Genomic DNA, 21,929 nt, shown 5'->3' on the forward strand with positions numbered 1-21,929 from the left:
GGACCAGCCCCACCTGTGATCTTTTTATATTATAAAACTAGTTAATAAAATTGTAACAGTTCTGTTTAACATGCCATCCTATGAACATTTCTGGGAATTCATTTTCATTTTTTTTCTGATTATTAATGCAATATAAACTCAATGCAATTGATTTGGAAAACTCAGGAAAAAATAAAATAAAAAGTTTCATAACTTTATCACCCAGAGATTACTACTGAAAATCTCTTGGTATATTTCTTTCCAAATGCTTTTTTAAGAATAGGATCAAATTCTACTTGTTAATGTATAACTGGCTTTTTATACCTGACACATAAGGGTACCTTTCTACAGCAAAAACTGTTGAGCTTTTGTATGGATCTATCATAATTTAACCAAATCTCTTTTGATGGACATTTAGATTGCAGTTTTCACCACATAATTAGCTTTTAATCTAAATTTTTATGAAATTTTTGTGCATCACCATTCAGGGGTTTTACCTGACTCCTCGGTATTCAGCAAACTACAGTAATATTTGATAAACAAAAAATAAGATCTTCTTGGCAAGTATATAGTCAGGTACTTCAAGCAGTGCTCCACTGAGCACGAACTTGATACGTGAAATTCTAGACTGACCAAATCAAATGCAGGATTGTTTCCTAACTTCACTAAATAATTTAAATAGCAAGTTTCACCTTTTTCTCTCAAACAGCCTTTCAAGTTTCATGCAAAATGCCCTTTCAAAAGTATCAGCTTCTCAGAAGTTTGGGGGGGAGCCTCTGAAACAGCTAGCGCTGTCTTTTAAGACCATTCCACGTCTTCTGTGTAGAGTGGGCGGGTGGCAGAGTCCTGCTGGAGTCCCCTGCTCCAATCCCAGCTGTTACCATGTGGCCAACAAGTCAGGCCGCGGAGGGGCTGGGACAGGAGGCAGGGGCCCAGGGTCCAGGGGTCAGAAGTGGGTTCTAGCCATCAGAAGCCCCACATGCCGGACTTGCAAAGGGAGCCTCGATGGACGGATTGTGCTCTACAGCAGCAGAGCAACAGGGCTGGGCCATCTTCACGCCAGATCGGCCCGCCTGTCTTGAGGCCAGCAAGGACGTGGGGACCCACTGCACCCTCACACCTGACAGTCCCCTTAGTTACAACCCTGTGACCTCCAGAAAGGTCATCTTCTGTTTCTTTCCAGCTGCAGCAACCTGCTCTCTTAAACAACATCTTTATCAAAATTAAAAGCTTTTCTTCTGTCTAAGACCACGTTAAGAGGATGAAAAGACGAGCTCCAGACTGGGAGAAAGTATGGTTTGCGGTGACTGCACACAGGCGTCTCGGGGGACAGGAAGCCCACTGACAGCCCTTGGGATGTGTCAGGCCCTGGCCTGAGCCCCTTGTTTTTATTGTTCCACTTCAATCTTGCAGCATTTCTATCAGCAGGAGCCATTATTACTCCCGTGTTCAGAGTCAGAGGGAGAGGCCCAGAGAGTTTTAGGGCCCCGTCCAAGACCATATCACCACTGAGCGGCAGGGCCAGGATTCAGCACAGACATGTTCATCACCCACGTGCACCAAGAGCGTCCACTCTGGAGTCAGACTTCCTGGGATCAAATCCTTGCTTCTCCCCTGTTAGCTATGTGACTTTGCTTCCTTTTCCCATCTCTAAAATGGGATTAATAATAATATCACCTCATCGAGTTGTTGTCAGAATTACATGCATGGACCTCTCTACAGCCTGAGATCCGTGTGCTGGCACGTGGTGAGGGCCGTGTGAGTGGCCACTATTGTTGTTTTAGTGACTCTGAAAAACGGGATGGGGAGGCAGGGAAAAGCAAATGGCCTGAAGAGACACCACTTCAGGTTGTTCAGGTTGTCCTGGCAGCTTCACACGGGGCCTGCTGCCTCCAGGCCTCTGCTCCCGGCCGGCCCGCGGCTCCCCCCCTCCCCCCCTCCCCCCCACCCCCCGCCCCCCACCCCCGTGGCTTTCAGCAAGAGCAGTGTGAAGCCAGCCTTTCCACAGCCAGATTCTTCAGGTCTGCGTTGTCTCCATATTAACAGGAAGGGGGAGTGCAATCTTTCCTGGAAGAGCCACCACTGAATTTCCTTTGCAGAAGCATGACGTGGTCACCCAGATCCTCGTCCTCTGTGCTTGTTGAGGAGTATCCAGCGGTCTCATTTTTCGTATCTCTATTGCCACAACACGCGTGAACTGGCGGTCAGTGCCCTCTTCACCACAGCACGTGCGGTCATTGGGCCTTTACCTCTAATCAGACCAGAGAACCAATTCAGAAAGCTCGTCTTTCAGATTCTCTTCTTCTAGAAGAACTCTGAGGACATAAGGTGCCCAGAGGTAACATGAGGCTCTACCCACCAGACAGCGACTGGCAGCAAATGTTCAGAGCTCTGGGGTTGAGGCTTTCTTAACTCCTTGAAATTGTTCATGATTATCAGCGAATGATGGCTCCAGTCAGGGCTGCAGAGTTCAATCTGCCACCCAATCAACAGCCCTGGGGAGGCCTTCCCTTTGGGGGCCTGAAGGTCCCTTTCGAGGTGGGAGCTGAGGGAAGCTGGGCCAGTGTGGCTGCTCTGGGTGGCCTCACAGAGCTCAGGGGGCTACAAAGAGAGGACTTCCTGCTGGCACAGGACCACCTGCCAGGTTTACAGCTCGGAGTCCCGAGCAAACCCCAGGTTCTCCTGCCTCCAGGAAGGGTGGGGCTAACAGCTGATCTGGTTTAGGAAGGACAGCTCTTAACAGAATCCCTGAGCACAAGGAACATCTGATTTGGGGACAGTCCACACCTAGGACTGGGGCCCCAGAGTAGCCCCCTTAGGATCCCCAGGATCTTTTTTCCTCTCTGAAGAATCATAAGTCTTCAGGACTATGGAGACTCATCTTAACATGGTGTGAGCAGTATCCTTTATCCTGTACACTCGTAGAAAGGCCACCTAGTTGAGCTCTTTATTTTATGGTGAAGAAACTGAAGCCCAGAGTCACAGTGGGATAGCAATAAAGGCCTGGAACCCAAGACTGCTGACATCAGTCCCGTTCTCCATCCTCTGAGCCACAGGGCCAAAAGGATGATTTAAAAAGTTCCTCCCAAACAGATGGTCCTCCTCTTGTTGACAAAGCCGAGGGTCACCTCCCTGCAGGCAGTTCTGTCCACAAGCTAATTCACAGCCCTCTGAAGCGTCTCATCGTGGACTGGAGCTCTGCAGCAGGGAGGCAGGGGGTTCGGCATCGGTTTGGGTACTGAACTGATTAAGAGGCTCAACAGAGGGGCTGGCCCCATGGCCGAGTGGTTAAGTTCACGCGCTCCGCTGCAGGCGGCCCAGTGTTTTGTTGGTTCAAATCCTGGGCGCAGACATGGCACTGCACATCAAACCACACTGAGGCAGCGTCCCACATGCCACAACTAGAAGAACCCACAACAAAGAATATACAACTATATACCGGGGCGCTTTGGGGAGAAAAAGGAAAAAATTTTAAAAATCTTAAAAAAAAAAAAAAAAAGAGGCTCAACAGAACAGTCCTGCTGATTCAGAGTGGCTGGAGAGTCGTCTTTCTGATTCTACTGACTCTGCTAATATTTGTCGAATGATGAATAATATATGGAGCATTGAAATACCAGCAACTCTACTGGATTTAATTCGACCTTTCTTCCCCTGTGCATCGAGGCCGTCCTCATGAGTATGGATCACTGCTCCCGAGGATTCGGCCGCTGGAGAACAGGGGGCAGTCTTCCTTTGGGCATATTCTTGGTAGTTTGCAGCCCTGATGCAGGTGGAGGAGAGGAGCTGCTCTTCTCTCTTCTTAACAATAAACCCTTCACATCCACCTGCTTGCCTTGCACGTATCCCTTTCTCATGACTGCATCTTTGAGGGAAGTGCACACACATCCAGTTGTCTGATCTCCTGTTGGCTGGAACGTAGTCATGCAGTCAACAGGACCGTCACACAGGAGAGCGTCTTCACCTTCCCTTGAATTCTCTGTTAACAAGGCCAAAGTCGTGCCCCAGCCACTGATTCTTTTTACTTCATTTAGGGACATGAATGCTGAGGCCAGGAGCAGAAACCCACCAACTGACACAACTAGACACAGAACAACTTTGTGATGGGTTCAAGAAAAATGAGGTCAACTTAAAAAGTTTTTTAATTCAATGTCCAGTGACAGTTTAATTACTACACTTTTTAAGCAGGCAACAAATTAAAACACAACACTAAGCAGGGAAACACGCTCCATAAATAGGGGGCTTTCAGTAAAACCATTTTCGAACTTACTGCTTTCCAACTTAAGCTAAATGTTTCAAAATTTTTACGTTATTTTTAAAGTCACAAATCAAGATTCTCTGCACTTGGGTGGGGTCTGCTGGCCACATCCAGAGGCGTGGTCCCCTTGAGAGCAGCACTCCTTGCCCGTTCTTCAAGAACTTATTGACGTGCTTACCTGTCAGGCATCGTGCAGGTGTCAAGGCCACAAAGGGATAAGACAAGAGGACAGGACAGTCCTGCAGGCCTGGCGTGGAGCCTGAAGCTCAGACACCCTGAGCCTCACAGCCTGCTCCTCCTCATGCTGCTGCCAGCCTGAGCTCTCCAGGTGACCTTCCTTACCCAGCCTGTCGTTTCTCTGTAGGATTTCTGTCTACATACCCAATGCTTACTTCAATTTACCCACACTCTCAAAAGTCCTGCTGTGCTTTTCTCTTTCTTTAACTGGTTTTTTCTTGGGTTCTATTGGTGCTGGGGGTCCCTCAGATCCGACACAGAGAGGGGCTAAGCTGGGAGGGTCCCCTCTCTCTGATGCCCATGCTGGGCTCACTCGTAGGGTTTTGTTTTGCACCAAATTTCCCAAATTTGCTCTGGCCCATTTATCCCTAGATTGTTTTCTTTCATATTGGTAAACCATCCTTATTATCCACTGAAGCATTATTTGTAAAAAAGAGGGAAAAAACAGCAGAAGTAACCTATATCTGCATAGGGAGTGGTTGAAGAAACTACAGCATATCCATACAATGGAATCCTCTCCGTGCTTTAAAGAAAGGCGAGGTCTCTGAAAGAGCTGAACTCATAAAAGCAGAGATTAGAATGGTGGCTGTCAGAGGCTGGGGCTTGGAGGAAATGGGGAGGTATTGGTCAAGGGGTACAAAGTTGCGGTTATGGAGGATGAACAGGTTCTGGGGGTCCAATGTGAGGTGTGGGGATTCTGGTTAATAACACTGTCTTGTAGTCTTGAAATTTGCTAAGAGAGTAGATCTGGCCACAGCTGAAGAAGGGAACTCTGTGAGGTAATGGATATATTAATTAGCTTGGTCCTGGTAATCATTTCACCATGTATTCATATATGAAATCATCACGTTGAGCACCTCAGATACACAACTCTTACCTGTCAAGTATATCTCAATAAAGCTGGGGGGAAATCCGAGGGCTGTGTGCGCAGGTATCGCTGATACATTGTAAAGCTGGAAAAAGACAAGTTACAGAACTGGATGTGTCGTGAGTCCCCATTTAAAAGTACATACGAATCCGTATAACGTGTGTCTGAACACACACACACGGCATCCGCAGGGCACACGGAGCGGGGAGAGTCAGTGAGGGAGGGAGGAGCAGATGAAGGAGAGATGCACCTTCTAATTCTGCACTTCTCTATCCGTTATTTTGACAATAGATATGCTTCTGTAATAAATAAAAAGGAGAAATGGTATTTTCCTAGACATTTCAAAACTGTACATTCTTCTAGAATTGCACAGCTGTTGAGTTTCATCCACTTTGACGACACAACTTAGCTCCTCATTTAAAGCTTCAGGGAATTCAGGCCCTGACGGCAAGTGTGTGTCCTTCCTTGCCTCCCTGCCGCTTCTCCAGGTCCCCCAGCCCTGGGACAACTAGCTGTTCGCAGTTACTCCCAGCTTCCAGGCCATCTGCCAGTGGCGTAGCCTTTCTGTGCTGGCCTCTGGCAACCTGTGTCATGTGGAAGCTTCGCGGGGGTCTCCGCAGAGCTGGGGCAGCCTGCGCAGACAGGGCGCCACGGTATTTCACTGCAGAGTGTTTCATTTGGGCTCATGACACCCGGTTCCTGGAAATCTTGGTCACATGATAGACAGACTTGGGCCTGGAAGGCCTGTCCCCGCATCCCTGAAAGGAGGCCAGGGAGGTTCTCATCTCACAGACCGGGAAACCGAGGCACAGAAAACTGACTGGTGGCCTAGGCCCCACGGCAGGTTAAAGGTGACCCAGTGTTGTGGGAAGGGTATTGGGACCAAAGCCCCAAGTCCCAAGTTCAAGTTCTTGCCATTTTACATTTTCTTTAAGCAAAATTTGACTCCCTGAGCCCCAGCTTCCTTGTTGGTAAAATAAGGATTATAACACCTGCTCCCCGCCTAGCGCTGTTGTGAGAGTGTGTGACATTTTTTGTATACTGTAAAGCACCGTATACATGAACATGCGTGATAGGAGCAATGACTGGGAAGTTCCACATGAATGCTCATGTCGCTTTGGTTGCATAAACAGCCAGGTTTTTGTTTAATTTTCTTAGGCGCCAAACGCAAATTTAAAACTTTCTTTCAAGCATCTTAGAAGCCAACCCTTTACCTCGAATAGTCTTGTTCCTTAAATTGACGCTTTATTTTTTCCTGTACCCTAAATATTTCTCCAAATACATTTTAAAAGAGGCGCAGAAGTATCAGTTGCGCAAGAAGGCACAAGACGCCGCCAGGACGCTGCCCCAGGGGCAGATGAAGGCGCTTCAGAGCTTCCCGGAGGCGGACGACCCGACCCCCCAAGGCTTCCTTTAAATCCTTACTCCTCAATTTCAGATTTCCCAAGTCCTTTAAAAGGCCCAAATATCAGTTTACGGTTTGGACGTAATAAGGGAGAGCAGTTCCCAATTTTCAGAACGTTCTTCCTTCCTTAGGGGGGCTCGGGGGGGCTGGGCCTCCCTCTGGGGGAACTGGCACCAGCGGACGCCGACCCCGTGCCCCGGACCACCTGGAGAACCCCCTGAAGGGTGGGGTCAGGCACCCCGTCTTTCCCGGGCGAGTCCCCGCTGCGAGCCCCGCAGGAAAGAAGGAGTTTCCCGCGGAGGAAGGCAGGCGGGCGGGGAGGCGCGGGAGCTGAGCGGGGAGGCCGCCTTCCTGCGACGCTTCCCTCCAGGCTTCCCTCGCGAGGGGCGAAGCGGGTGAGGAGCCGCAGTTGCAACAGAGACCGTGCACGGAGACGGCCCAGGCGCTGGGCGGCCCGCGCAGCCCCGCAGGATGCTGCCGCCTAGAATTCCTGCGCAGCCTGGAGGCGCCTCCTACTGTTGGTCCGTTTTCCAGAGGAGAAAGTTGAGGCCTCGCGGCCACTTAGGCCGCCGCGTGACACACGGCTGCCTCGTGGCGGGGCAGGTGCCGAGCCCGGATCTTTCTGGCGCTGCAGTCGGGTCTGACCAGAGCGCCGCACAGCTGGGGTCCCGGGGTGCCCACCTCGAAGCCCCGTCCCCCCTCTCCGGACGCCACCCTCACCCTCAGCAGCTGCCTGTCCCGCTGAGGGGACCGCGCGTCTCACCAGACGCTTCCCAGCAGGTCTGCACGGAGTGAACCCCGGACCCGGGGGACTTTCTGCGGGTTCTCCCACCCCCTCCCCGCCCTCACCAGCTCTGAGGGTGGGTGAGCGCTGCTTGCAGCTTTACGTTGCTTTCGGCCCAAAATGCAAACTGTGTGGTGCGGGGAGATAGCTGTTTCCTTTCAGGTGTCCCTCTCTGCCCTCGGTCCTCAGAACACCTCCCCCGCGGGGACGGGGCGGGCCGGCGACCTCAGACCAGAGCCCGACGCAGATTACCGTAATCCGGCTCCAGAGGTGACGGAGTGTCCTTTCTTAAAAAAGGAGATAAAAATAGCCAAGAAACAACACTTTCCTTAGTTCTCTGAAAGGCTGGCACCCTTCCAGGATAGACATGTACTTTTTGTACTTGGAGGAAAAAAAGAGATGGGATTCTATCCAAGAATGGTCCTACAAACGAGAGAAATATGGAGCAGCGGCTGGAGCAGAGCGGCCAAGTGGTACCACCAGCTGCAGGCCCATTAATTAGTGTTCGCTGGTATGCAGCCGCGGCAGTGACCTTGATTCTTGTTGAATTCACAGAGATAACTTTCACAGAGCCTCTACTTTTCTCACTGCGGTGTATTTATCCAAGGAGTACCTTGCATATTTCCCCCATCTCTGCGAGCAGTAAATTTATTCTAATTGCAAAGAGATATAGTAAAAGCCTGATTGAACACTTGGCAGTTTATACAGATTTATTTCTGGAGCTTAAGGGGGTTTTTAGCGTGTGTGACTGGAGCGGGGTTGAGGGGAACTGAGGAAAGGAGCCCAAGAGAAATGTAATTTAATGGATCTATAAAACGACCCACTGTGGATGAAGGCGTGCGCCAGAGAAGCCCAAGAAGCCTGACCCACCCCAGGTCTGTGCCGGCCAGGCCGACAGGAGGTGTCTGAAGCATTCCATATTTCTCTCTGGGTTTTCAGGTTTCCATATGAAATTTGTTATTCCCCAGGCGGAGATGGGAGAGGGGGGGAAATCCTTTTTCCAGAGGGAATAAAGCATATTTAACTACAAATTTCTAAGTACTAAAAGCTGTGAAAAGAGGCAAAGTCAACCTCGCACCTGCCCTTAAGTTCAGCTGCCTTTTCTCTGACTCTTGGAGCTGAATTCTGAGTTTAAGCCCAGGACACTGGAGGGCGGACGGTGAACGCCTGCCCCGTGTCCCAGGGTTGCTGCCTGAGAACAGCCAGCCTTCCGAAGCGCAGATGTCCCAGGACCTCGTGCTGACGATGGGACAGACGACAGCCTGTCCTCTGACGGGGCTTCTGCTCAGAACAGGCCTTGCGTGCACAACCTGAACTTTTCCACAGAATCCTTCTGGACCTCTCATCCCACCAGTGACATTCATCTTTTTTGCAGCTGTTTTGCAAGTTTTGCTGAGGACGAACTTTAGACTTTCAACTGTTACATTTGTTATATTGTAAATCTAATCACTGTACTAAAATGGAGACCTTTGTTGTGGAGGAAGAGGCAGAACAGAAAGGGTCCACAGCAGATCTCGTGGGGAAGAAGGCTGGGAGCGAAGTGCTGGCCTCTTTGCCCAGGGCATCGCATCAGCCGTCTGTGAGGTCCCCTTCGTGTCTGCTTTTTCAGGGACTAGCATAAGGAGACCTTAGGAAAATCTTGAGACTTTTTGATTGCGACGTTTAACACTCATACAGAAAAAAGCAGTTTAACAAGTTGTTTTAAAGTTGACACCCAGGTCAACAAGGATGATGTTGCCAACTCCCCCCACGGCCTCTCTCACGCTCCTAAGATGATCGCTGTGGTGGCTTTTTGAGAATCACTTCTTTGCTTTTTTAAACAATTAGGAACACCTAAGTTTGCATCTACTTAGAATATAGTTTAATTTTATGTGTTTGACAATATAAATGGAATTCATGCCTTGTTCTGTGTCTGGCTTCTTTCGCTCCATCTTAGGTTTGTGAGATATGTCCATGTTGTAGGTAGCTGTAGTTCATCGTTGTTGTGGCACAATATTTTTTATTTACCGAACTGTTACACATACTGTTGATGGACATTTGGGTTATTTCTGGTTCACGTATGTTGCTAATGAAGCTGCGGGAGCATTCCTGCGCACGTGTGCAGGGGCACATGAGAATTTGCTCTGCCTGCCTGGGTGATGTCAGACAGTTTAGTTTGAACACCACTTGAATCAAGGCTAGTCCTCGGTTTAATGGCAAAATGGGCAAAATTTGTCACTTCTTCACTCATTTAATAAACACTAAACTAGACTTCTATTGTAGGAATAGCAAATACATGACAGGCTGCTCTCCTCCCTTCTGTGCTCAGAACAGACATTACTAGTCTATGAGGCTGTTCTTTCCTGGAGACCCTGCTAGTCCACGAGGCTGTTCTTTCCTGCAGACATTACTCTTTCATGAGGCTGTTCTTTCCTGCAGACCCTGCTAGTTCATGAGGCTGTTCTTTCCTGTTGAGTCTGGATTTGGCTTCAGAGTCATTTGCAACACAGTCCTTAAGGCAGCCACCGCTAAGAATCAGAGATAAGGGCTGTGATGGTTAATTTTCTGTCAACGTGGCTGGGCCACAGGCCCCAGACATTGGCCCACATTATTCCAGATGTTTCTGTGAAGATGTTTTTTAGTTGAGACTGACACAAATAAGTAAAGCAGATTACCCTTCATAGTGTGGGTGGGCCTCAGCCAATCAGTTGAAGGCCGTAATGAGAAAAAGACTGAGCTCCCCTGAGGAAGAGGAGACTGCCTTGGACTCAAACTGTACCTCTTCCCTGTGTCTCCAGCCTGTACCACCCCTGCAGATTTTGGGTTTGCCAGCCTCCACAATCGTGTGAGCCAATTCCTTAAAAATCTCTTTTTCCACGTGTATACATACACACATCCTCTTGGTTCTGCTTCTCTGGAGAACCCTGACTGATAAGGATTGTCGGTGGCAAAGGAACAGAGTCTCTCAAGCTAATTTATGTAAAGGGCGTTTATTGTTGTTAGGGTGGAACCCCTTGGAATCACTATCAGGAAACACTTTCAACATTCGGTGTCACCCTCCTCAACCTCACGTCCTTATAACCTCATTTGCATCTGAGATATTTTCCAAAAGAGAACTGCAGTGGCTGGATGTTTCCAGGTGGAGGAAGAGGGTGGAGGGGTGAGAGAACACAACCACCCTTGCCCGCCTGGCTGTGTCTCAGCGCAGCACCTTCTCTCTGGGTCATGTTCACCCAAGGACAACAGTGAGCACTGGAGAGGATCTTGGTGCCCTCGTCCAAGCCTCTTCTTATTTTCCACATCGAGGGGGAAGGTGTCCGCATATTTTGAAGCCAGAGAAAACATTACTTTGCAGTAAGTGGAGAAAAGACTTAGAGGAGGTTAAAAAAGGAAGCTTGGAGCACAGAGCCAGGGATAAGAAGTCAGCTTTATATGGCACAGAGCAGTGCTCCTGGAGTCCTCAGGACTAATTCTTATAATCGGGGTAAGTTGTGCTTTGGATGAGTTCCTGTGACTCTTCTGTTTCTGGAAAGCCAAATTACCTCTGTCTTTGCAGACCCGCAGGAGACTTGTGCTCACCTGGAAGGGACCTGAGAGTAGGGATAATAGTAAAAACATCGAACCATCGTATAGTAGATACCTGACCAGTCAGAGATGACGCAGTCTGCAGACACTGAGGACAGCCAGACCCACTGTGTACAGGCTGAGCCCCAGCCCTATCCTAGGGACCATCAGACCCAAGCCCTTGTTTTGCAAAACAGGCTGAAGCACTTGCCTGAGACCAGGTGGTGGCAAAGCTCAGATTGGAGCCCAGGCCCCCGCACCCGCCCTCCAGCCCTCTCTGCTGCAGCCAGTGGCCTCAGAGCCCAGGTAAGGTGAGTAGGGTGGCATTGCTCTACCCCAGACCCAGCTCACACTCAAGGCTTCCCTGGGGAGAGTGTCTAATTCTTTAGGGATCTCAAGGAGGAAAGTGCCTCTACCCTGAGAACCACAGCTCTTACCCTGCTCTTTATCCTGGTAAATAAGTATCTACCCCTTATTTGCAAACACAATATGTTACATAACATTTTATAAAGAACGCAAGGAAATGGTCAGTTAAAAAAAGCTGTCTATCAGCTGTGCAAGATGTTGCTATTATTTTCCTGGAGGCAATCTAATTCTGACTCCCAGTCCCCGTGCTGCCAGGCTCGTGAGAAGGGTCACCATACCCCGGCCTCTGTCCCACTCGTGGCATGTGCAGAAGTCAGAGGTCTGATGCAACGCCAAGGCCCGGCCTCATCGTGATCATTCATTTATTTAACAAACATTTGTTGGACGCCTGCCGCGTGCCAGCTCTGCTCCAGGAGCTGGTAGGTAGGTGGACAGAGAGGCCAAATCCCTGTGTCCGCTGCAGGCTGAGCCGGCACCTCTGCTCCTCGCCTGGTCAGAGGGACCCCTCGGGAGGCTGGGCTCGCGCCCCTGGGAGCACATGCAGCCCTCCCCACCGCTGCTGCCACCCAGGCACTGCCGAGACCCGGGGCAGAGCCCTGTCGGAGGATTCGACACTCTTTCTTGAGGGGAATCTCCCTCCTAGATGCCTCACTGCTCAAAGACGTCCCCCAGGCTGTTCCTCTCCCGACACCCTTCAAGGTCCCTCAAGGTGCAAAGCTTCTCTTTAAGACAATAAGTACTATGTTTATTTCTTGTTATAACACACATATATTAGAATACTCAGAACAAAATTATTTTGTATTTAATTCAATCCAGTTTTAAAAAATTGTGGCAAAATACACATAACGCACAATTTACTGTTTTAACCGTTTTTCAGTGTTCAGTGGTATTCGAGTACCAAGGTGCAAAACTTTTACCAGGAGAAGCTGCATCCGATTTTCTGCCCTGCCCGCATTTTCCGGGCAAAGCGTTACAAAGCCTGGAAGCCTGTGTGAAATTCAGGGCGAGAACCAATTTAGTATTTCAGTCAACCGGCCTGCCGCGTGAGCATCGTAATGGTCAGACCAGGTGACAGTGCTGACTCGTCCGTGCTCAACTTTGATACCATGTTCCCACTCTGTACCTTTGGTAAACACGTGTGTAAACGTGTGCATGTGTGAGCCTGTGTCCCACAGCCCAGCCTCAGGACACCATTCAGGCCTCAGTGGTTCTGTCTCTTACCACCTCACCTGGATTCTGCGTCCTGCTGGCTCTTCCTCATCTCCTGAGTGGTCCTCACCCCTGCATTGTCCACCCTGATGCCCTCTCGGTCCCCCTCTGTCAGCTGGCAGGAAAGTCCTAACAAGCCCATGCTAGGGAAGGTATTTTCTGATCAAGCCCTAAGGATTGTTTGGGGGCATCTGATTGTAACTGAGGACACTGGAGACTAAAAGCCTCTGAGACACAAAGGAATGGGCCTGTGAGGATGGACCTGCATCCACATGACGGGACAGGACCTGGAGTGGGGGATCCTCTTGTGCTTCACTCTTTTAGGGACAATCCTGTGATTTCCACATGTTCATCCAGAAATTTTTAAAAGAGGATTTTGCAGCCTCCTATCCTTCAGCAATCTGTCTTCTGCAAAGGATATAAACCATTACTGCTGTGCCAAAAGCTGATTTCTGACTTTCCCTCGAGTTCTGTTTTTCATACATCCGGTTTCCTGCTGGATACTTCCACCAGGATGTACTCATGGAATCTCAAATTCAATGTGTATACAACCAAAGTTATCATCTTTTCCTCAAACCAAGCCTCTTCCTGGTGTTTCTATTTCTATCGATGCTATTATTCTCCCTGTCCTTCATGATATGATCTTCAGTAGCTTGGGTCTTTCCTTTCCTTTGCTCCCCATATCTGAGTAATTAGAACATTCTACAAACCCAAGCTCCATGAGACCTCTCAGTCCACTCCTTCCTTTCTAGCCCCCTGCTAGTCCTCTGTTCTGGCCCTCCTGAGCTCTTGCCTGGACTGTTGCAGTAGCCTCTAAGTTGGTTTCTCTGCATTGCTGTCTGGTCTTTCCTACTATGGTCTAGATCAGTGTTCCCAGGTACATTTTCAATCATGCTACCAGGTGATGAGGACTACATTTTGTCCATTTCTGTATCTCAGTGTCTAACACTGTATCTGGTACTCAATAAAGGCTAGATTAAATTTATGTTATTTTTCTACTGAAAAATTTCCAATGGTTTTCCATTCCCTCCTGAATGAAGTTCCAGCCTGGCATTCAGAGCGCTCCATGACAAGTTTTCCATTTAACTTTCTGTTCCCAGTTCCCATTAGGACCCTATGTCCCAGCAAAACAGAGCTACCTGCTTTTCTACAAACATTCCCTGTACTTTCAGACCTCATTATTTTTTTTTTTAAAAGATTGGTACCTGAGCTAACAACTGTTGCCAATCTTCTTTTTCTGTTTTTTTTCTACTTTTTCTCCCCAAATACCCTTGGTGCATAGTTGCACATTTTAGTTGTGGGTCCTTCTAGTTGTGGCATGTGGGACGCTGCCTCAGCATGGCCTGATGAGTGGTGCCATGTCCGTGCCCAGGATCTGAACTGGTGAAACCCTGGGCCACCAAAGCGGAACATGCAAACTTAACCACTTGGCCACGGGGTTGGCCCCTACCTCACTATTTTTGCTGGTACTTTCTCTTCCATTTGGATTGCACATCTATTAAAATTCTAGTCATTCTTTATTTTTTCTGTATTTAAAAATTTTTAATGAACTATATTACTATGATTTTTAAATGAAATACTAATATTTAAATATAAATATGTTACCTTTACAACAAAAAGCTTTCATAATTTCAAATTTAGTATGTTTGAAATATTTCATGATAAAATTTGTTTGAACATCCCCCATCTGGACTATTATGCAGACATTTAAAATTATATTTATAGGTCTTGATTGTATTATTATACCATTCTCTTTACATTTTTTATGTTTGAGATTTTCACAATAAATTTTAAAAAAATATGTGGTTACCAAATCTATATAAGAACATAAAGAAGTTTATAATGTTAGGTGAAAAAGCGTGTAGTAATTGTGAGTAATGCTCACTTATGTTTCCAGTCCTTCCTAAGCACTTCCTTAGAGTTGGGCATGGCCCTATGACTTGCTTTGGTCAATTAAAAGTGAGTGGAAATGATGTATGTTGCTTCCAGATGGAAGTCTTTAACAGCCATAGTATTATTCACCGTTTTTTCTCTCCCCTTTTACAGGACTGATGATGTTCAGATGGTCAACTCTCCATCAGCCTGAGTCCCAGAGTCAGTACCAGATGGCGCAGAGCCCCTAATGACCTGAGATGGGCGTGTAACACAAGTGGGAAATCAACCTTTACTCTTCTAAGCCACTGAGGTTTGTGGGTTGTTTGTTGCTGCAGCATAAAGTAACCCATTCTGACTGATACAAAGCAGGAGGGAGCTCCTGGCAGTATAGATAACTAGATACTTTGAAGGCCTTCCAACTACAGAAAAACTGGATCGCTTTGTAAATGCACGACTTGGCTTGTAAGTTGAAGGAAATTGTCTAGGGATAGCCCTCTCCCAAAAAGTGAACTAAAACCACAACTTGGAGCCAAGAGTACTAAGAAGATAAGAAAATTGGGTTGTCCTAAGGGCCAGTGCCTTAATAGCCCTGTGTGAAGCTCCATCGCATCAGAAGGTGGGGACACCAAGGTTCTGAGACTTCTGCATTAGGCCAGGACACTCCGAGAGGGAAAAGCCTCTCAGGTGGGTTTCCCTCTGCCTCCTAACAGAAGTGGATACAAAATCTCACAGTATGGTGGCCACTAATCCAAGACCATGGAGCACAGAAGGGGGCAAGACACTGAGAGAGTCAGTGGAAAAACAAACATCCAGTTTAGACCTCAAGACCTTAGGATATGGGAATTCTCAGATACACAATGTTTTTATTTACAAAAGTGCATAGAGCAATTATTAAGTGCTAGGTAGTGTAAAGATTTTATTCAAACTTTAACTCATTTAATCCTTATAACAACTCTTTGAAGGAAGTACTATTAGTATTCCCATTTTATAAATGAAAAAGCTGAGCCACTGAGAGGTTAATTTGTCCCAGGTCTATACTTCTTACGTGGTGGAGCTGCAACTTTGACTCTAGAGTCTGTGCTCTTCACCACCACATTTTGCTGCCTTTCTAACGTAGAATGGCTGCATATGACCCATTTAAAGAAATCAGGATCAGTATATCAAAGGACCCTCAGGAATAACCAGGTAAATTTGAAAAAGAATTTAAAAAGAACTCCTAAAATGAAAGTAAAATGGTTGGAAGTGGACATTTAATGAACATATTAAATATCTGAAAGTGAATTGAAGAAATATCTGAAAAAAATGTTCAGAATGTATCACAGGAAAAAAGGAAATGGAAAATATGAAAGAGAAGGTTAAAGATGTGGAAGCTAGAGCGAGGAATTCTGATGCCCATTTACCTGGAGTTTTGGAAGGAGAGGATTGAGAGAGAGGAAGAGACATAATATTTGAAGCAATAGTAGCTGAGAATTTTTCAGAGCTGGTGAAAAGACCTAAGTCCACAGATTTGGGAAATACAGCATAGCCCAGCAGGATGAATTAAAAGGCAGTTTATCCCTTAGACATGTTATAGGAAAACTAGAAAACACCAAAGACAATGGGAAAATTTTAAAAGCAGGCTGAGAGAGAAGAAAGCTAACCTACAAAGGACTGACAATTAGACTGTCGGCAGACTTACCAAGGGCAACAGTAGCTGTAAGGAGACAGTGGAATAATTATTCAAAGTGTTGGCGGGAAATAACTGTCCATTGCATATCCAAAAAAGCTGTATTTCATGAATGATAGTAAAATAAAGATATTTTCAGATAAAACCAACCGTAGCAGACCTTTCCTAGAGGAAGTCACATCCATCCTTCAAGAGTCATCTCAAATGCTATTTCTTCAATGGGACTCTAACCTTTGAATCTTGGTTGCATTTCATCTAAGCCTTTCTCATGACACTTCTCAAATTTAGACGTAGACTGAAGTTACATGTGCTTTTTCCTAATGCCCTCCCACCCCCACCACTGTTCTTACCCTCTCTCATGAAGGGCCCCAGGAGCACTGTGAGGTCTAACTCACCTTAACTTTTTGTATGGTTCTTATCATGATAAGTGCATGTAGTAGGTGCTTAATAAGTATTTGTTGAAGCCTACTGGTCAGTCTTCTCCCATGCATTTCATAGACCATCAGTTCCAAAAGATGCTCCCTTCAAAAGGAGTTTTATGGTCAAACCTGCTTCAGAAATACTGCAAATGGTACTATTTTCTCCCTCTTGGAGACCCACAGTTTAATTTGTTTAACTCAGCATTTCCCAAAATTCTTTGACCGGAGAACAACTCCTTCCATCCTTTACTCCATGTGTATCCCAAGAGAATGGTGTTTCTAAGAAATCATTTTAGAAAAATACTACTGAAGGCATGACTTATTTGAGTGTCCAAGCCCTGGAGTCAACATCTTGGATCTTGATTCTATTAACAGCTAATCACATAATTAGTTTTAAGTTGTTTATCCGCAGGTTCCTTGTTTATGACGTCATGAGCAGGCAACCCATTCTAACTCTAAAGTTCTATGAGTTAAAGAGCATTGCCTCTTGTAGTCAATCAGTCAGTCATTCCACATGTATGAAATTCCTACCACGTGGCAGTGTGCACAATGCTGGGCGTATCATGATGAGCAAGGCACTGTCACCGCCTTCATGGAGCTGCTAGCTGAGAACGACTTTCTAGAGCTCACGAGTGGAACACTGTTCTTGGCTTTCTGAAATCAAATTTCTTCTATTTAAAAACTGGGAATTTACAGTCTCATTTATTACGTGTATCAGGTTGTGGAATAAACTTTTAGAATCTAAGTTTTTAGTCTATATAGGTTTATGATTCTATTTCACGTAAGAGTTCTATTGTCAGAATTCAAATTTAACATGATCACTTACGTGTATCTAGTTTTTAAATTTTCATCTTTAACTTTCTTTGTAAAGGTTCAGTCCTCTGCAGTTTAATAAGTGGATTCTAATGATGGAGCATCGGCTGGGCACTCCTGTATGTAGATGCTGTTCTAAGCACTTTACACATATTGTCTCATTTAATCCTTACAACAACTATACGAGCCAAGTACTAATACTATTCCCATTTTTTTTTTTTTTTGAGGAAGCAGCCCTGAGCTAATATCTGCTGCCAATCCTCCTCTTTTTTTTTTTTTTTTTAAAGATTTTATTTTTTCCCCTTTTTCTCCCCAAAGCCCCCGGGTACATAGTTGTATATTCTTTGTTGTGGCATGTGGGACGCTGCCTCAGCGTGGTCTGATGAGCAGTGCCATGTCCGCGCCCAGGATTCAAACCAACGAAACACTGGGCCGCCTGCAGCACAGCGCGCGAACTTAACCACTCGGCCACGGGGCCAGCCCCCATCAATCCTCCTCTTTTTGCTGGGGAAGACTGGCCCTGAGCACACATCCCTGCCCATCTTCCTCTACTTTATATGTGGGACACCTGCCATAACATGGCCTGCCAAGTGGTGCCATGTTGGCATCCGGGATTCAAACCCACAAACCCTGGGCCAACAAAGCGGAACATGTGCACTTAATCACTGTGCCACCGGGCTGGCCCCTACTATTCCCATTTTATGGAGGCTCAGTAACTTTCCTGAATCACTCAGCTGTTGAAGCTGGGCTTTGAGCCCTGGCAGTGTGGATCCCAAGTCCGTGCTCTGGGCTCCAATGCTACTCTTAATGGTCAAATATTGTCCGGTAGGTTTTCTGCTGGAAACTTGAGGGTTAACTTCTCTGAGGAGCTCAACAATCATATGGGATTTTTAAATGTCTAACTCCAGCCAGGTAGTACACTGAGGAGGTAATGAAAAATTAAAAGCTTTTTTTTTGGCTGAGCACTAATCTTTGTGGTTATAGATGTATCTCTGTGCCGGAGAGTACTGCACTTTAGATGGTGTTAACATAAAGTTGGGGTACTGTTTAAAGCTGACAGCTCCGTGTGTCTCATGTGTTTTCTGAAAGTAATTTTAAAGATAAGACTTTACTCTCAAATGTGAAATGGATTCTTTAAAGATTTCCAACACCATACAGTATTTATATAATTGTATCGTTATATGGGGAAAAACTATAGTGCCAGGAGGAGAAGAGTGTCTTAATCATAAAATACTGTATTGTCAGAAACGAAACAAAATATAAGCAAAGAAATGTGAACTACACCGTGTCAGTGAGAATTCTTGGCATTTAATTTTAGAAGCCATTTTGCATGGAAATGAATAAAGTATAAACACAGTACTTTATCTAGGATATGACAAGAAACTTCAAGATTGTAATGTGCATTAAGATAACATTCCAAACCTATCCTTTCAAGTTTTCAGCCAAGAATTTGTTTTTATAATTTCTTTGCAGTTGGCAAACAGCTAGGCTCTCCTTGAGGTATCAGTTTTCGTGCGGACGGTCCCAATCCCATTGTGTGTAACTGTTAACTTGCTGTGTGACCTTGACTGGATCACTCCCCTCCACCCCAGCCCAAATGAAAGGGCCGAGTCTCTCCGGCTCTGTCTGGTTTCAAAGTCCTGTCGTTCTGGCCTCTGGATCAAGACATAAACACCATGAAAAGCACTTGCTAGAGAGACTGGATTTTTAAAACCTGGGCCACTTAAGGATGTTTAAAGGATCAGTCTAACAGCCAGCTATGAAGAGAACATAAACCGTGGCGGCCAGACCCTCCGGGGTTCACAGAAACAGTCCATGTGCTTCTGGGACTCCCTGACATGAACAGGGTCTGAGAGAGTCTGGGCAAAAGAGGCAGAGGTCACAGCCACCATGATGCACGAGATGACCTCGGACGCCCTCCGGAGCTGCAGAGAGGTGCCGACCCTGTGAGACACTGCCGGACCCTCCTCAAGGGCTTGTGCCTCGGCTGTGGGGCCTGAGGGCTGCTGATGGTTCTTCAGGGGAGACCCTCTCTGGAGAGAGCCTGTGGCTGAAGAGAGCTGCTGTGCCACCCACGGCTGCCGATTCCATGGAAGGGTCAGCCCTGGCCCCGGGGGGGCCAACTCCAATGTGTCCTGACAGTCCAGGGCTCTGGTGGTGTCTCCCCTGATGTCCCCTGAGCACTACCCAGTAGACCTCCCGTCTCAGGGGCTGGGGGATCCAGACCTGCCCCCGAAACTTACAGACCCCGGGCTCTGCTTACTTCTAACTCTGGGTCCAGGAGTAAATTTCCTCTTCAGTAAAATGGGAATAATAACAATTATAATAATTATTTATTGTAAGGAAATGAGGAAATGAATCCAAAATACATAGTAAATGATTCATAGCAATAATTTAACATTTATTGAGCACTTATTATGTGCCAGGTGCTATTTTTTGTACTTGTTCACACAAGAACCCTATGAGGAAGATAATATCCCTATTTTACAGATGAGAAAACTGAGGAACAGAGACATTAAATACCTTCTCCAATATCACACAGCTAATGACACAGTCAAGAATTCAAACCCAGACAGCTGGATTGCAGAACCAGCATTCTTAGCTGAAACGGTGTTGCTGCCCATGGATAAAGGCAAATTTTTAAAATACTTGGAGATGATAAACAAAAGCTCAATGGTGTCACCTGATTCCAGAAGTACATTTAAAACAAGGCAATTATAAGAGAAAAATTTTACAAAGAATTTCTGTGCTTCTGTTGTTTATATTTTTGCATTGCTGTAGATGATGGTTATTTTTGCATCAGATCAACCCTTTTTCATCAAGAGAGTGAATGAGCCAGTTGGAGGGGAGGGGCTGTAATCTGAGGTGACAGTGGCTGTTCTGTGAGATAATTTGTTTTTGTTGTTTCTATTTTAATGAAACATGTACTAAGTACAAGATCAAAGAATTTAAAAGCAGTGACATGTTCACTATTAGGTAGTAATTTTATATACTAAGAGGGTTTAGGTTATATCATATTTCCTACAATTTCAAATGTCTCCCTCTCCTGGGTGACTGGGGAGTCATCGATCATCACAGGAAGAGGGATCGAGACAAAGGCCCTGCTGGCCTCGTCCCCGGTTTGCCTAGTGCTCGGTTCAGAGGGGTTGTCTGTTAGCACCAACGGGAGGCAGTAGTTCCACATTTCGCTCCCAATCTGAAGGGGTATGTACCATAACTTTCATCTTGGGGTGGTGTGGTGACCCCTGTTATCCTCTAAGTTCAGGGAAGTCTCTTTTACTCTTTACAGCACAAGTCTGTTAAAGTTTTTATGATTTGCAAACAAAGCGGTTTTTCATCTTCTGCTATTTGATAACGAAGGTAAAAGAAAATTCCTTCTACACCAAATAAATTAAACCTCTCAATAATTTACAGCTCCGGGCACGTTTGCCAGACTAGCATAACTGAATAAAGTCAACAGACTAAACGTTCCCCTGGCAATCGGCGAGGGTATGAGAGACAGCACCTGGGCCGCCCGACGGGTCTCGTTATTAAATCACAGGCCAAAGCTTGGAATCCAGGGTCCCCAAGGACAGGTCGGAGCTGACTGTGGAGGACGGAGCTTCTGTCCCCCTGGTGTCATTCCTGTGAATTTAGGAAGTGGAAAACTCTCAGAACAATGGAGAGAGAGAGAGAAAGGGAGAGGAGAGGGAGGGAAGGCGGAGGGAGAGAGACGGGGGAGGGGGAGAGTCTGCACGTTTCTTAGGGGGAAGATTCTAGTTACTTATATGTCACTAAATTGGGGATTCATCAACAGAACAGTGTATATTTCCACGATCTCAGAGCAAAAGTGAAAAAGAGTTAGGGAACATTTTGCAACTGGAACCACTATTTATCACTGTCAAGATCAGAACGAGGACTAGCTAGAAAAACACCCAGTGCTTCCCTCTCGCTAATTCCTGGGTCTGACCACCACCTGCCTTTGCCCAGAGGAGGAAGGGCTGTCTGTGAGCTGACGCAACGACAGAGGAGCATCAGAGTGCAGGATCCCGAGTCACGCGTGGCACCTGGTCTACTTCTCGGGAAGGTTTCACACGCTGGAAACCAGCCATCTCATCTTTAACAAGTGGAACTTATCAAAGTATGGTTTCAAATTTGCACATTTGATGATGGGAGGGCTCACATGATCAGTGGAAAGTTGGGGGGAGAAGCAAATACATGTTTAGTCAGTGGATATCCCATTGTTCGATCATATTCACTGCACCCAGGAGACAAACAGGGTCCCATTAAAAACAGTAAATACCTCTCTCTCCTCTGTAAAGCTCTCGTGGGAACCTAAGTACTGTCAGGAAATACGAGGGGCAGAACTACACTCACACTTAACTGCCATTGGCGCAGCTTCTCTGGAGAAGAAAGGGAGGGGAGAAGAAAGGCCACTCCAGGTGTGCTGTGTACTGACGCCTCCAGCAATCATGCGGCTTCTGGTCCGTGACAGTCCCTTTGGGAGAAGCCAGAACTGGAGGGAGAGAGG

General features: G+C 46.6%; 1 long non-coding RNA gene across 2 annotated transcripts in view; it reads left to right on the top strand.

Moving 5' to 3' along the window:
- The window catches only part of LOC139041167 (uncharacterized), a 46,673-nt gene that overhangs the window by 23,661 nt on the left and 1,083 nt on the right, over window positions 1-21,929 (top strand). The window contains exons 2-3 of one of the 2 annotated variants that reach the window (XR_011495977.1): window positions 14,693-15,205; window positions 21,389-21,539. This is a non-coding gene — a long non-coding RNA (uncharacterized lncRNA). The remainder of the gene's footprint in view (window positions 1-14,692; window positions 15,206-21,388; window positions 21,540-21,929) is intronic. The other variant, XR_011495978.1, reaches the window with a different exon arrangement.

Source organism: Equus asinus, chromosome 20 (genome assembly GCF_041296235.1).
Source record: "Equus asinus isolate D_3611 breed Donkey chromosome 20, EquAss-T2T_v2, whole genome shotgun sequence".
NCBI classification, from domain to species: domain Eukaryota; kingdom Metazoa; phylum Chordata; class Mammalia; order Perissodactyla; family Equidae; genus Equus; species Equus asinus.